This window comes from Chamaea fasciata, unplaced genomic scaffold (assembly GCF_029207755.1).
Source record: "Chamaea fasciata isolate MVZ Bird 193981 ecotype frontalis unplaced genomic scaffold, bChaFas1.0.hap1 SCAF_2, whole genome shotgun sequence".
Classification (NCBI taxonomy): domain Eukaryota; kingdom Metazoa; phylum Chordata; class Aves; order Passeriformes; family Sylviidae; genus Chamaea; species Chamaea fasciata.
Genome location: NW_027094087.1, coordinates 59,344,367 through 59,359,924, shown reverse-complemented (window position 1 = coordinate 59,359,924; position 15,558 = coordinate 59,344,367). Strand labels below are relative to the sequence as shown.

At 35.6% G+C, this 15,558-nt stretch overlaps 1 long non-coding RNA gene across 1 annotated transcript; it reads left to right on the top strand.

Annotated features, from left to right (window-relative positions):
• Positions 1 to 7,059: 7,059 nt before the first annotated feature.
• Positions 7,060 to 15,193, top strand: LOC136285968 (uncharacterized). The gene is made up of 3 exons (XR_010719623.1): positions 7,060 to 7,155; positions 8,200 to 8,259; positions 13,738 to 15,193. It is a non-coding gene; the product is annotated as an uncharacterized lncRNA (long non-coding RNA).
• The last annotated feature ends 365 nt before the right edge of the window (positions 15,194 to 15,558 follow it).

The window sequence follows — 15,558 nt, the reverse complement described above, 5'->3', positions numbered from 1 at the left end:
CTATATTGATATTTTATTTTAATCTGGCATAAATCTTTTGATGGATGATCATACTGAATGTTAAATATTTGGACTATGTCATGAAATCTTTTGATTATAAGAGACTTTTTACTGTCCTGAGTGTAACCTAAACTATTAATTATGTACTGTCTTTCTTATTTTATCAAGCTTTGGACACAGTATATATAGTAAAATTATCTCTTGTTGTCTTACACTAGAAAATGTACAATGAGCTTGATGAAAGAAAACACATTTTATAACCATGGTAACTGTCAGTAACATCTGTAGATTCCTCTCTCTCTTATTTCTCTACAAAGATTGAAAAAGTCATTAATTTTTGTTGATTTTTATTTTTCTACAAAAGAAGAAAAGGGAAAATCAATGATGGGCATAATTTTAAATCACATATGGCAAAGTATTTAGGAATCACCGGCACAATCAGTATGACAGGCAATAAAAAAATATTTAGATTCAAATAAAATTGTCAGAGATAGAATTAGCCTTTCCATAAAATTGGTTTGTCTCTGTAATATCTCTGCAAACATTTAAATGATACCTCTAATGATATTTTTGTGAAAAATGTTGATGTATATTATTATTTTCAAAGGTTTTTTTAAGAGATTCTGATACTTTGTCAAACTTCATCCATCTGCCCAAAAATCTTAGAGGATTTATACAAGAAAAAGGTCTTTGTGAGATGATTCTGACAGATTATTCTGGAATTTAGCAAGAGTGTTTTTCGAGAAAAGGAAGGCTCCTGCTTGATACTGTAAGACTGCCAAATCAGTGATATTTTAGAATAACCAGTCATTAACATGGAATTCAGTAAATGACAGTCTTGTGCTACTGTGTTTAGGGTTGTAATAGTCTCCTCAACTCAAATTCAGACACAGGCAGAGTGTCTCAGATCAAAAGCCATGAATGTGCAAAAGACAATTCTTTCAGATACCCTACATCTCTTTTATAGGTTGCCTGGAGTTATTATCCTGTTGCAAATCTGTTGCTAGGGCATGTTCTCCTGACTTTCTGCCTGCAGTGGAGAACTCCAGGAGGAAGGCAGGCATACTGCCTGAATTGTGTCACTGCCCAGAAGTCAGAGGGGTGGTCCCACCCCTCCACTCCTTTTCTTGGAATGAGAACTAATAGATAGATGGTTTATGTTAACTGACTACAGATTCTGTGTGCCTATTTTCCCTTTCTTCTAGATGATTTAAATCACTGTGTACAGCAGCTCCCCTGTGATCTTTTGTAGGGAGTTACATAGGCTTCTCCTATTCTTCTTGGAAATACTGCAGAAACTCTTCTTGCCACTCAAAGGAATTTTCAAAAACAGCCCATGGAAAACAATCCCACAGAGTATAAAGAGGCAGTCAGTTGAGGAGGGGGCAGAAGAAGCTAAATTCTTTGTGTTTGTGCTTCCAGAACATTACAGAAAATTAAAAAAAAAATGTAGAATATCCCACTAAAAGGCTGTTTTAAAGCCTTTTAAATTAATACTTTCATTTTGAAAGAAACAGAGGCAACAGAGACAATATGTAGCTGCCTTTGTTCATCTGGATTTGACTATGCATCTAAATTGGCAATTTTAGATTCTTAGGAGTGACTCAAATTTCCATAGATACTGTGTTTTGTGAGAAAGTTCTTCAAAAAGATTGAGTGTGTCAAAGTGTAAATTAGTAAATTTATAAAACAATAGATTAAATGTTACTATCTCTGGACATTCAAAGATATGATGCAAAACCAAAAGACCCAGGATTTTAAAATGAGTTCAAAATAGCATTAATTTGAGGATGATCCTTTTTTGCTGTTTTGATTTTAAACTTAAAATCTATACACCTACTGTCTTTTCTTTACAAACCCAAACATGAAAAACTTTTCAAGACATTTAAGATTCCTTTATAAACTATTGTCTGACAAAAAGTCTTTAAGCTTAAAAAACAACAACATATTCTATTATGAGAGTTACAAAAACTCCATGAGTTGAAAATCCTGAGACAGTGTATATTAAAGCATTCTTCATAGGTTTTGTTGGATCAACAGAAGATGCCCTCATGCACTGTTAGCAATTCTCTCTGTACAGCTCTTTACATGAAGGTCTTCGTGATGCATTTAGATGTCCCTGGCCCAGTTAATCTGTGTGCTGGTAACAAAATGCATTTCATATTTTAACTGCCATGGTCCTTTTTTTCCTTCCTGTTTTCTTATACATATTTCTTCTGTATATCTTTAAAATATCTGAGCTTATTCTTTCTATAAAACATTAACTTTAAAATAAAATAACTTTTTCAAATGTAGCAATGGTCTTATGTTGATTTTAATGTGTACTGCCTTCTCACATTTTTTTAATCCATGGGTATTTTCTGATTTAAAGTGGCATTTTTTCCACATTGGTATGAAGGTTATTATTAAGGAAAAAAAAATAGAAAATAGTCAGTCTTTTATGACTTCTTCACGTTACAGTTAAAAAATACTTCAGATACTATAAAGAATACCTGTCTGGGAAAGTCTGAAAAATCTTAGTATTATCAGAGGATTGAGTCATTTGAAGAATAGAAAAACAGTATGCTTAAACCTAGGATAATTGGATGCAAATAAGTTTCTTAAGTATGTGAAGAAATTAAAAAAAAGAAAAGTATAAATGCAATCCAGTCTAAGCTTTTAAAATTAATATATATACATATAATTATCAAAAAAATGTTTGTAAAGTAGACTGTTACATATCCACATTAGATTTACTTTGAGAATGATCATTTTCAAAAAAAGGAGAAAAATCTGGACAGAACATTTTAAATTCTTGACCATTTGAGTATTGAGCATTTCCATTTGGAAATGTATCATATTACATTTCTACAGTTTAGTTATGCACAGTCACCCCAAATTACTCAAGCACATTCTTGATATTTTTCAGGAAAAAAAATCAAAATCAGGCATTGCTGTTTGGTTATAGCCTGCATAGTTTAAAGCCAGAAGACTGGCTTCAAACATCTAATTAAAGTAGAAAACATCTAATAGAAAACTGGAAAACACTTAATACAAGAAAGAAATGCACAACATCACAGGAAAAGACAGAGGAATAAAGTGCTTTTTACAGTAGATTTCATAAAGCTGACAATGTAATACAATTAGACACATCAGGGAGTCACAATGCATAATAGAACATTTTAGTAGTGACAGTAAAGTCCATACAAATTATGTGGTGTATTGAAGCACATCTTCACTTGAATGAAAGTGAAGCAGCTGACTGCTGGGATTAGGCATTTTAGAATTTGTCTTGTAGACTGTGGTTTGCTTTGGGGAAAATTTTACTGAAACTAGAGACATTAACACTAATTTTTCATTATTTTAAAAAACAGTGGGAGACCCTAAAGAAAGGACCTGTGTATAATGATGCCCAAAAGAAAACTATGCCTGAAATTTCTCAGGATTTAAAACTGTTTTTTAAGAAGGATGTGCTGAGAACTTGTTTTAGGAAGGAGTGCTGTTGTGATTTAACCCCAGCTGGCAACAAAGCACCACACAGACACTTGCTCTTTCCCCCCCCAGCAGGATCTGGGAGAGAACTGGAAAGGTAAAATCTGGAAAACTTGTGGGTTGCACTACAGGCAGTTTAATAGGCAAAGAAAAAGCCACACACACAGGCAAAGCTAAACAAGACAAGGAATTAATTCAACACTTCCCATGGGCTGGCAGATGTTCAACCATCTCCAAGAGAGCAGGCCCCCACCACAGGTGAAAGTTACTTGGGAAGACAAATGTAATCACTACAGAAGCCTCCCTTTCTTCTTTCTTCCCTCCCACTTTATATATTGTCCATGATGACATATGGTCTGGAATATCCCTTTGGTCATTTTGGGTCACCTGTCCAGGTTGTGTCTCTTCCCATGCTCCTGTACACCCTTGACTTTCTTGCCAGCATGGCAGTATGAAAAGCAGAAACGGGCTTAGCTCTGTGTAAGCCCTGCTCAACAATAACAAAAACCTGTGGATATTGTCACCCCTGAGTTCAACACAAATCCAAAACTCAGTCCCATAACAGCCGCTGTGAAGATAATTCACTACAGCCAATCAGGAATTAAGATGAGTGCAATCTTGTTCTTAAGTTCAAGCATTTCCAAAACTTCAAGAGGAGGTGTTTGAGACAAGTGCTGCTTGATAGAATTCTGGCTGTAATACCCAGAATATTAAAATTAAGTTATTTAAAGGTTTCCTTTTCATTGGCCCACCCTGTGATTAGAAAACAAGATTCTAAAATGATTTCTCAGAAATAAGCAAGGCCATGTGATTGATACTGATTTCCATTATCAGCTTTCCGTCTGAAAGAATACGCAACCTGCTGAATACTGTACTAACAGTTTGATTTAAACCAGAGAATTCTGTTACTGCTTAAGTGACTTTATTCATAACCATCTTTTTTTATTATACACCCACTCACAGGCTCACAAATATTCAGCAAAGTCAGCTGTAGTACTTCACAGTTGGATGTTTTATGGCCATTGTTATTAAAACCAGAAATCTCACAGTTTTTTTCCATAAGCTGAAATGAACTATGTTGTAGATACTACCAAAGAACACTGCCTTCGAGCACATATACGAGGCAGAAATGATACAGATAAAGTATGATGCAGTATATGTCTATTCCAACCATTGTGGGTACTGGTGGAAGATGCTCCTAAGTCATGGAAAAAGTGGGCATAAAATATCTAAAAGTTTTAAGTATGCACTTCCAAGATATGGCCTGATCTATAAGCCACAGTCTTCTGGTTCATTTAAAAACTCAGTTCAAGTATGAATATTCCTGATCTGTCTCTTCCTTGGTGCCTGATTGCAATTAAATATTCTGCTCCCACCAGAATAGAGCTACGGTTACTGCAGTAATGTATTCAGGTTTTTATGTCACATTCATCTTGAGAGTTTCCAATAAGAAATGTGATGATGAATTCAAATGTGGTCTAAGCTTCCCCTCATCTTTTCCCAGAGGAAAGAATCATATGTGTAGTGAAGTGGTTTTTGCTGATTTATTTATGTTTAATACATGTACTGTGCTACTTGGGTTTATAGTAGAGAAGAAGTGTACTTTACCTTTCATCTGAAAGAGGTTACGTGGTGATATTATCTAAGTATTTCTGAGTTATCTTAGAATTGTTATTGCGAATAGGAAATTGTCTCTGGAAAAAACAAAATCTTGCAAGTTCTCTTCTTCTTTTTAATTTTTTTTTTTTTAGCAGAGGAATGTATAGTGTTGAATTATATACAAGTTCTTAAAAATACATTTCTAGTTTAAAATAACTGAATGCTTGAGTGATTAAGTCATGCCTATGGAACAAGGGTTTTGAAAATCTTTCTTCTGAAATATATTAAGTATCGTACCATGGAAGACACTTCCAGGAACAAACTAATGCAGTGCCAGAAAATCAGCTTTTATAGCATTGTCAAAGTATTTCCAGCTATAACACAGTTTTACAAGCAGATGCTGGCATGAACATGAAGTTCTGAACTTTAACATTTTCTTATTATTATCTATTTTTTTCTGTCTATGAGAAGAGGAAAAATTCAATAGATATGTAGCAGTTAACATTATTTTTAATAAGGCAAAGCTTCCAGGATCCTGTCATAAAATTGGTTTCTGCTAATAAATGTAAGCTTTAAGCTGTGCTTCTTTTGAACCCTCTTGTAAGATGTAACTAATGGAGAGACCCTGGAACTGGCCAAAATGATGGAAAGATCCAGCTGTATTGGCACAGTGGTGTTTCTGAGGTTGCTTTTGTTAACTGGCAGGTCCCACAACATCACAATTGCTGCACCACTCTCAGACACGTTGCTGGTAGCTCTTTCTAGTACTTTCTGGTGCATTCCTGTCCATTTGACTGGCTGACAGGTGGTTTGGGCACTTCTGTGTTATAATTCCTTTCTATAATATCAGGAGATGAAGGCCCAGAATCTAGAAGCATATGTGAACCTCTCCTCCATTGAAATCAATGTGGATAGGTCTATATGCTCTGTGCTTCTTACACTAAGCCACTTGATCAACACAAATAAAAAACTTGTGGAAGCATGGGAAAACTGATATTGGAAAGACTATGCAAGGATAATATTTTAAAGCCTTATTTATTCTAACCTAAAAAATATTAAAATAGATTTTTTTAATGATCATCACACCTTTATATACATAATTTCTTTCAAAGATACTTTCAAACTCTTAAGCACAGCAATGCCAGTCATTTTGGGAGCAGACATTAACCATTTACTTAGTACAGATTCTTCCTCAGTACTTTTTGAACTGCACCCACAGGCACTTGAACATTCATTAGGGAATCTTCTTTACCTCGTTCTGCAAGGAAAAGAATTTTAGTTTCTTTTACCTCAGTCTTAAATGACTTCTTTTGGCTCAGTCATTGAAGGGTAGCTTCTGTTGAACAAATTTTAAGGTGACAAATAGTGCTGATGGGATAAATATGCTAATTTGAAAACCACTGATGTTATTAACATCAGTATGATGATGATGTAACAGAGATTTTTCTAAAAGCCTGATGCAAGATCCAAGATGTTAGAAAATACTAGTGCAGTTATTGGAAAAGCAATAATCTTCAAAACCTACTTTTCCCTCATCTGCACAGTGAGGAGTTACATGTCACCATGTGAATGCTAACTGATGTTCTCTAAATTCTGGAACACTGTTCAAATATATGGATTAGAATTCCACTTAGTTGTAGCACAAAAATTGGAAACTCAATCAAGCTGTTCTGTTGCAGCAACACACTGAGGCTGTGAGGTTTAACTAGCTGGGTGGAAAGAAGGAGTTATGCAAAATAAACATAAAGAGTGCCAAACTATTACTTTATGAGCTTTGTGAGCTGCTCTTCTGGGAAACAGGCTTAGTGGTCATGACACTTCTTTCAGGGAAAGGAGTGTGTAGAGGGTTAATGATAAAACTGGATGCAGATGGATGCTATTGCCAGTAACACCAAACACCTCTGCATTATATAGTGTTCTGACAGAGAAGTGCTCTATTTTCTGATTGTTTGTGTTTATTGTTGGGTTTTTTTTGGGGGGGAAGGAGGGTTTTTATTTTTATTATTATTATTATTTGGCTGTTGGCAAAAAACAGCCACAGCACACACAGAAATGAGCCATACACCACAGGGAGTCCTCTACACAGTAAGTTACCCAAATAATTCTTCATGAGTTTTTTTAAACCTCACTTTGTTTAGGAATAAATGTCAGCTTTCTTACCAACCTGAAGCTGACACTAAGAGAACTTGTGTTACTACTGTCATTGAGTTATTTCTGCTTATATTTCTGCTTATATAACAGAGGAAAATAAATCTAGCATGTCAAATAAACAACAGACTCAGTACAACAGATTTAATTAAAACGATCTATTTTGTGATAACTATTAATAGCTGACCTTCAACAACTTCTCAACAGAAAGCGCAAAGAAGATTCTTTTACCTGATATAACTGTTCTCTTGAGAAATTTTTAAGTCCTTTATAAATCAAAAATGAATATTTATTTAACCTTTTTAACCATATTTTTTGTATCATACATTTATATGAATTCATTTGTGTAAATTTATGTGCCTGATGTTTTTTAGAACTCCTCCTTGTCTTAGAATTAACTCTATAACAGCTTGTCCATGCAGATTTTCTCCAAAGGATTCCTATTGTAACCATGCAGAAGCTCTTTGGACCAGAGTTTTACACTTCCATAATGATTCTTATTATTTATTAAAAATAAAAGTAATTTGGCATGTATTTTCTCATTGTATCAAACCCAAGTTGATCTATACATAGAAAAGCCAGTCTCAAAAAAGACAAAGTGGAACAAACAGTGTAATGTATAAAGAATGGTCCTTAATCTACCTAAATGTGACTACTATCTGTTTATGATTCGAAATCCAATTAATATTAGATATGTAAGAAAAAGGCAGAGTCTGGGTTTCTAATGTACTTCTGAAAATTTATAGAAATTAACCTATAAACTTGGAAGATAGAGCTGCAAGCTTTTGCAAGCTTTTAAGAAACGTGTAGAGAACCCATTTTTATGCATCTGGCCTTGCAATCATTATGTGCATGTTATTTTGGATTGCTTTTGCAGGCTCAATTGTTTAGAAGATTTAAAAAAAAACAAACAAACAAAACAAAACAAAAAAACCCAAACCAACAGAAGAATCCTAAAGCTAAACTAGCACTTTCTTTTAGGTGTATTTGGTCATCTTTGCATCTCTTCTGGAATGTTTGATATATCGCAGCAATTTTCAGGTATACTGATCCACAGAATCACAGAATACTCTGAGTTGGAAGAGACCCACAAGGGTCGTCAATTTTAACTCTTAAGTGAATGGGATAAAATTCACAACCATGGCATTACAAGCACCATTGTTTAACCGGCTATGACAATTTCAAGGTTTATTCATAATGTGAAAAGGAAATGGATTTCCTATCTTGAAAGATGTTTGGAATTGTAAAAGTCCACTTACAGAAATGCAAAAGTCAAAATCCCTTAGAAATATATACAGTGAATTGCTTCCAAGGAGGAAAAATATAATCGTATTAAAACATTGATGCTTAAATACTGTTATGGCAGCTGATATCTAGTCTTGTCCTTATGACACCATCCATGTAATTCTGGGTAATTTAACTACACATGCCCAAGGATTGGAATCCTGTAATGTTCCACTGTGGATGAGTTTTGAAGACTGAAGGACACTAATGCTTTGTACTCGGAATTTTGTCACCAGCTAGTGCATGGATTTGACTTCTGCACCTCAGTTTCCTGTCCTCAAAGCGGTGGTAATATCACTATATACCCCACTAGAATAGTTGTAGTGAGTGCTTGCACATTAATGAAGCACTGGGATACCCTCATCATGAACTTAGAGAATCCTCTAAGAGAGTAATCATGGCTCCTATCCAGAAATAAGGTTTGAATTGTATGAAGTAAGTAAAGCCTTGGGTCACACACTGAATAACGAGGGTAAAGGAAAATATTGATCATCATATTGATCACTAAGTAAGTATCATACATCCATGGCCTGTAGAGAGGCTGAGGTCCTGTGGAAAATATGTTGTATAATGGTGTAACTAAAGATTATAACATACTGCATATGTATGAGGGATAAAATTAGCGTTGCAATAGGAATCTCAAATCCAACATCTTTGAGCGATTGAGCACTCAAACTAACAAGGTCTTTTAACGTATATTTGTGGGTATGTACAAAATATGCATAGGCAGTACTTAATTGTGCATATAAATTTTGGACATCAGAAAAGGAAATTTTTTTAAAAAAAGCCTTTTTAAATAGTATTTTCTTTGTTACATGTGTAGCCATAAATAGGTCCTTTCCAACAGAACAACACAATGGGGTTGAAATCAATGGAACTAAAGTATTATATCATTGAATCAGAGTGATGAAACAGGTTAAAAGTGATGAATTATTGAATCAGAGTGATGAAACAGTGATGAAACTAGTTGCCAAAAAAACCCTAGGGTTTTTTTGGCAACTAGTGGTCTGACTGTGGTGTCAATATTGAAAAGAATCATGTCTTGTCACCAAATAATTTTTTCTCACCTTCAAACTATAGATTTGGTCAAAAAGAAAGAGTAGATGTGAATGACATGCAAATTCTGCAGCCTGCACATCAGAATTTTCCTCCATCTATCTCATGTGGCCACAAAGATTGACATCACAAGAGTCCTTCAGGGACAAAGGCTATTGCAATAAACAGGATGAAGAAAATTTTAATGAGATCTACTCAAAATACCCTTTTTGACTTCCATACCATTAATAAATATGCAGGACTTGAATCAACACTTTGATACTGCAAGAAAATTCATAATTTCAGACAACCAGATACAGTCCCTTAGCTCCTAACTATTTTGTTGTATCACTATGGAGGAAAAGAAAGAAAGAACACATGCTAATTATTGGCAGCTGTTGTTATTTTTTTACTAATTGTATAAAATCACAGTAACACAAAAGTGAGCAGAGGGAGTGAAAATGAAAGTTTTAGAAGTCTTGCTTACCTTTGGTTTTGCAAAACCTGGATGGATTTTCTTTTTACTTTTTAATTTGTTTCCATGAAAAAAAAAAAGAAAAATTAAATGTAGATCTAGATTTTTAAAATATCCTTTCCCCTCATCTCCTTCTAGACATATCTATGTATGTTCCTCTATATACTCTTTCGTTTCTGTAGAGATTTTTATACATTATATAGTGTATTTTTATGCTTGCTGGATGTAAGTGCCTAAAGTTGCAATTGCATCAGATTATCTTGGCAGAACATGTGGTTGCTCTCATGGAATGCCACACTTCTCCCACAGACATAATTGAGTTCCAGAAGTGGGTGGATTGTTCTTGTTCCTATGCATAATATATAAAGCACCTTGGGATCATCTGTGGGAGACAAAAGCTGCTTCTAGTGTAACTGACTTTTAATCTAAGGTGGTCAAAACTCTTTACGTACTTTTGTCACATCCATTTGACCAGTATTACTTTCAAACATGGCACCAGTTCTTGGGTGGCCCTCTGTGCTTTTCAAATCATTCCGTGTTAAGGAAACTTCCCAGTCTGATATTCACCAGACTCCCTGGCAGTCACATCCCAAGGCCAGAGCCTGCCAATGCAGGGTCAAAGCCCCTTTGCTGTGGGTGGCTCCTGTGACCAACGTGTCCCCCTTGGCTCCCCACACACCCACTCCACAGTCAGACCAGGTTTTCTCAGCGGTTCAACCCTGGGTTTCCCATGACAGAGTCCCAGGTGTCTCGTTCCATAAAGCCATTTATTCAGGGCACAGTAACACAGAAACAGCCCGAGCTGGTGCCTCCAAGGAGGACCCCAACCAAGGAACCCCTGGGTTTTTATAACCTAAAAGTCCATCTGTGGGCAGGTCTCCCTCTTCCTCTCCATGTCTATCGACCTCAATGGCAGACAATGGTCTTTGTTATGCAAAATGTTAGCTATTCCTGGTTCCTTTCTCCCAGTGTCCTGACTGATGTCACCCACAGCTCTCCTGTTTTTTGTATCAAAGTTTGGCAGCTCTCAGCCTCTTATCTTGGGCTCAATCTGCTTCTCAATCCACACCTTGCAAGCTAAGCTACCTGGAGCAGATTCCTCAACATCAGTTGCACTAGCCCATATGTAAAATGTATTTTTCTAGACAGAAAAAAACATATTTAAAAGATTTTGTTAAAGAAATCCATAGACAGATGTAACCCCCTTTCCAGATGATTATAAAAAGGATTTGAACACTGCAAAGATTTCAATATTGTAGATAATTGTTATCCAAGTTTAAAATCATAAAGTAATGCAGTAACTCTATAGGAAGTTACTGTATATGGTCATATTGTGTATAACTATGTTTTAAAGTACAACATTTGACTAAGGATTTATTTTCTCATTAGTAAGTTCCCTTAGGTCCCAATTGAGTTAAGAAACTCCTTGGTTAATTATCAAAATTTTAAGCATATACTTAAGTCACATTGACTTGAATAGAATATAGGTATGTGCTCATAATCAAACATTTCTGGACATGTTTCCTTAAATGAATGCAATTACTTGTTTGGGGATCTCCAACACTAAGAATCTGATTCAACTCAAAAAACTCATCATGAAGCCTTAATATAGGCAGAACGTCAATAAAAAATGTGTTACTCCTGTATTGCTCTTTAAACCAGGAATATTCAAAAATCTGTTTGTTTGCTTTATGGAAAACTCAATCTTTTTAACTTAGCTTGGTCTATTATATTAAATCAAAGTGGGTGTACCTTGCCAAAATGTATTGAAATGGATGACAAAGCTCAAAGCAAATAGAAACTGAAATAGAGATTAAATAACTAGGGAGACCCTTCATTTTAGCTGTGCCACATGGTGGAGAATGAATGTAAAGTCTGTGAAAATTAAACATGATAAATAGTATCTTTGTAAAGAAGTGTACCATTAACCTCATTTTATTGACAATTAACCAATGGACCATGGAGAACCTTGGACTTCATCAGCTGGTATGAAAAGAAAACTTCCTACTGCAAATGTCTTTTCCACTGTCCTTACCTATTCTGCTAAGTATTGAACTGGCACCAAATTGCAAGTAGTGTCGCTGACAAACACTGCATTTAGAAGGGCTGATTTAACAAAGTATCAGAGCAGCAGGCTGGTTGTGGCAGTGGCAGCAGCACTAAGAGGATTTCAAAGCATTGTTAGACTTTCTAAATCTTTCCCTTATCATTTTTCCAATTTCTAATTTGCTCACTCATTCAATCTCTTTTCAGAAGTCATTCTGTTTCCCTTTCTGGAAGTCAAGTTGTAAACTGGAGTTATTTCCTGCTGCGCTACCTTAGTTCCTTATTTTTTTGGCACATATATATTAATGACTTAGTCAAGCAATTTCAGCACTTAACTTTCTGTATCCTGGGCAGAGTGAAAAGCTGCAATGGGCTGTAGAAATATGTAATTGGCCTTTATATGCTGTCAGTCCTCCTGCCAGGTATGGCTATGCCAAATACAAAGATGGAAGTGGAAGTGAGGAAAACTAATCTGCAGCAAGCATCCCAAATTCAATTAGAAATGCTTGGTATGATAGAAATTAGCATTGAACTGAATAAATCCAAAGCTTTGGCAGGCTGAAAATATGAATGCCAGATGCACAGCGATAATGTGCTCAAAGTTTGATTCATTGTAGGAAGTAGCAGCCAAGATATTGGTGAGATAACCAAGATACCAGAGAGGTGGTTTAATGTACTGAAATATGAAAAGCACTTGGGAAGGTGGTTGCAGAAGACATCAGCAAAGACATCATTGGTGGAATGCAGGAGGGTCTGGAGAGAAACAGCTGCTGGAGTAAGATTGGAAACTGGTGAAAGGGCAACAACAAATGTATCCCTCATTGATAAGATTGTATATCCCATTCCATTTCATTGGGAACATAGAACAGCAGGGAGAGAGGTCTGCTTACATAATACACTATGCTGAATTGGAAAGGAGTCTGCTGAAAAGCCCAAACAAAACAGTGATTGGCTTTGCATGGCAGAAGTCTGTAGAAATGACAATTGAGAAAACAACTTATGTGAATACACAATTGCACTAGCAGCAGCAATTTTTGCAAAAGATATTGAAGACCCACTCAATCTCAAACTAATTTAATCATGTAAACCTGATTAAACTAGTTTCTTGAAAGTCAGTGAATTATTCTGGTATAAGAACCTTTGAGTAATCTATGTAATACCTACAAACTTTGTAGCAGAATTCAGTCTGGGAAGGCTGGCAGACAAATTTCAGAGGTCAAAAATGAGGATTTGAGAAGAGATGTTCCTTGAATTTCATGTGGGTGATTTTAGACACGTGCAAAGCATTGAACCTAGAAAGAAGAAATAAGATACATACATTTGAAATAGGTATTAACTGTGAAGCTGGATGAAAAAGATAAAAGGCTTAACATAGACTTCAAAATGAATAGAAGCTACTACTGTGATTCCATTGCAAAACAGTAAAATCTCATTCTTGAGTGAATTAAGATGACTGTTGGATGTAAGACATAGGAAGAATTTTTAAATTTTTTTTAGCTTTTCCTGACTTTATTGGATCCTTGACCAGGACAGAGTCCAACAAGAGAAGGTTGCTATAAGTTGCAGTAGTAAGACTATTAAAGCATCTAGAAAAAGTGAATATTAAGAAAAAGAAAGGCTGAAATAATTGCATTTATGCAGTCTATCAGATAAACAATAACAATTTTTATCTTGTCTAGGTGCAGGCAGGACTAGGTGAAGCCTTCAACTCTGATTTCTAAGATCCTGTGCTTAAATGACTGAGAAATTCACCAAATGGGTACAACAGAATTTTTCTACTCATCCAAAAACCAGAGGCTATTAATCAGGATGTTTTGTGGAGAACTCCATTGACTAATGAATTCTTGGTAAAGATGAATGAAAATAACCTGCCAATGTGAATGACATTCATTGATTATGAGCAAGTTACTGACTAGTGTCAGAGAAAGAAAAATGCTGTTCTGAAAGCAACCCAAGCATAACAAACCACTATCTGCAGTTTCTGAGAAACAAGTGGGCTGGACTGTGGCTGACAGAGATGGGAAAGAAGAAAAAGAGAGCCCAGAGCAGTGCTTTTTTTGTCTGCAGTGTAGTAGTGGTACATTTATATAAAAGACCCCAAAGGGTCCAGCACAGTCTGAGCTGTGTTCAATGTATGAACTTGGATGAGTCAAAATATCACTCATCCCATGCGTGCCGCAAAGATGGGTTGCAACATCCCACATACAGGGTAATGGAAGTCCAGGTTCAAACAGACTGAAAAGGGAGTTTGGGAGGGAAGTTGGTTGCGGAGGGGGAAGGAAGAATGCTGGTGTTCTGAAAAAACATATTTAGTTCTGACTTAAAAAAACAAACCCCCTGCCACACTGAATGCTTATTGCAAATTAAATGAATTTGTACTCCCTTAACCTAGGCTATAACTTTGGCCAAATTCCTTTGAAAAGGTGGAGAGTGAAGACCTACCAAGACACCTTTATTTCAAAACACAACTTCTTTTCTTATTGGAAAAACTTTTTGTTTCTTGAGGACAACAAGAAAAAGGTTAGGCACTTTTTTTTGGTGCAAACACCATTTTTTAATGGGTTTTTATAACGCTTACCACTAAGATACATGTTTTGTCTTGGTCTGTGGATGTTTCTGCTTCATAAATCAGTACATCTACAGCTGCAATGAGCATGACAAAAATTAAGATAAAACCAAAAAAGTAGAATTTTTTGAATAGAAGAAAAAAAAGAAAAAAACTATGTGGAAAATGGTAAGTCTGAATTGTTCCAAAAATCACAAGAAGGAAGTCAACAAACTACCCCCACCTGCTGCATTACTCTGTATTATCATCTCTACTTTTCTATTAGAGTACATTAGGAACGACATTGCAAGAGAACAGGGATTACTTACATGGAAAATGCAATTAAGTGTGGTCAAACAAACTGTATGGTGGGCTCATTGTGACTGCAGCCGTCAGAGATGAAACCTAAGAAATGGGAAGAATATTACTATGTGTCAATAAATGTAATTAAGACTGAGATGATAATTTTATTCAGAATCTGCATTTCCTGCTTGCTAATGTCTCTCTCAGAAATTTACCTTTCCAAATGATGCATCTCATATTAGTTCTCTTCTCGTTCATTCTGTACATTTCCATTAGAGACAAGAAGAAAAAAGAAACCATGTTACAAACAACATCAATTCCTAGCATTAAGAATGAATTAATTGAAAGAAAAATGTGTTATGAATGCTTTGTCCTGGTTATTCTAAACTCAAATTGAATTTTCACAAAATCTTTACCTGTGTGGAAGGAAAACATCTGCTTGCTTGTTTGATTTTGTTATAGGTCTATTTTTACTTGGTTATTTTTCGCTAGCTCAAAAATTTCTGTATAAAACATTACCTGTGGAGGCAGGATGGAGAGGAACATGTGTTGCCCAGAAACAACTGTGGGTCCTGTGGATCTGCTGTTTTGAGCCTTGGCTGTTGCAGCCAGGGACAGTGGAGTGCAGCCCCTTCAGGCCTGAGGTCAGGCT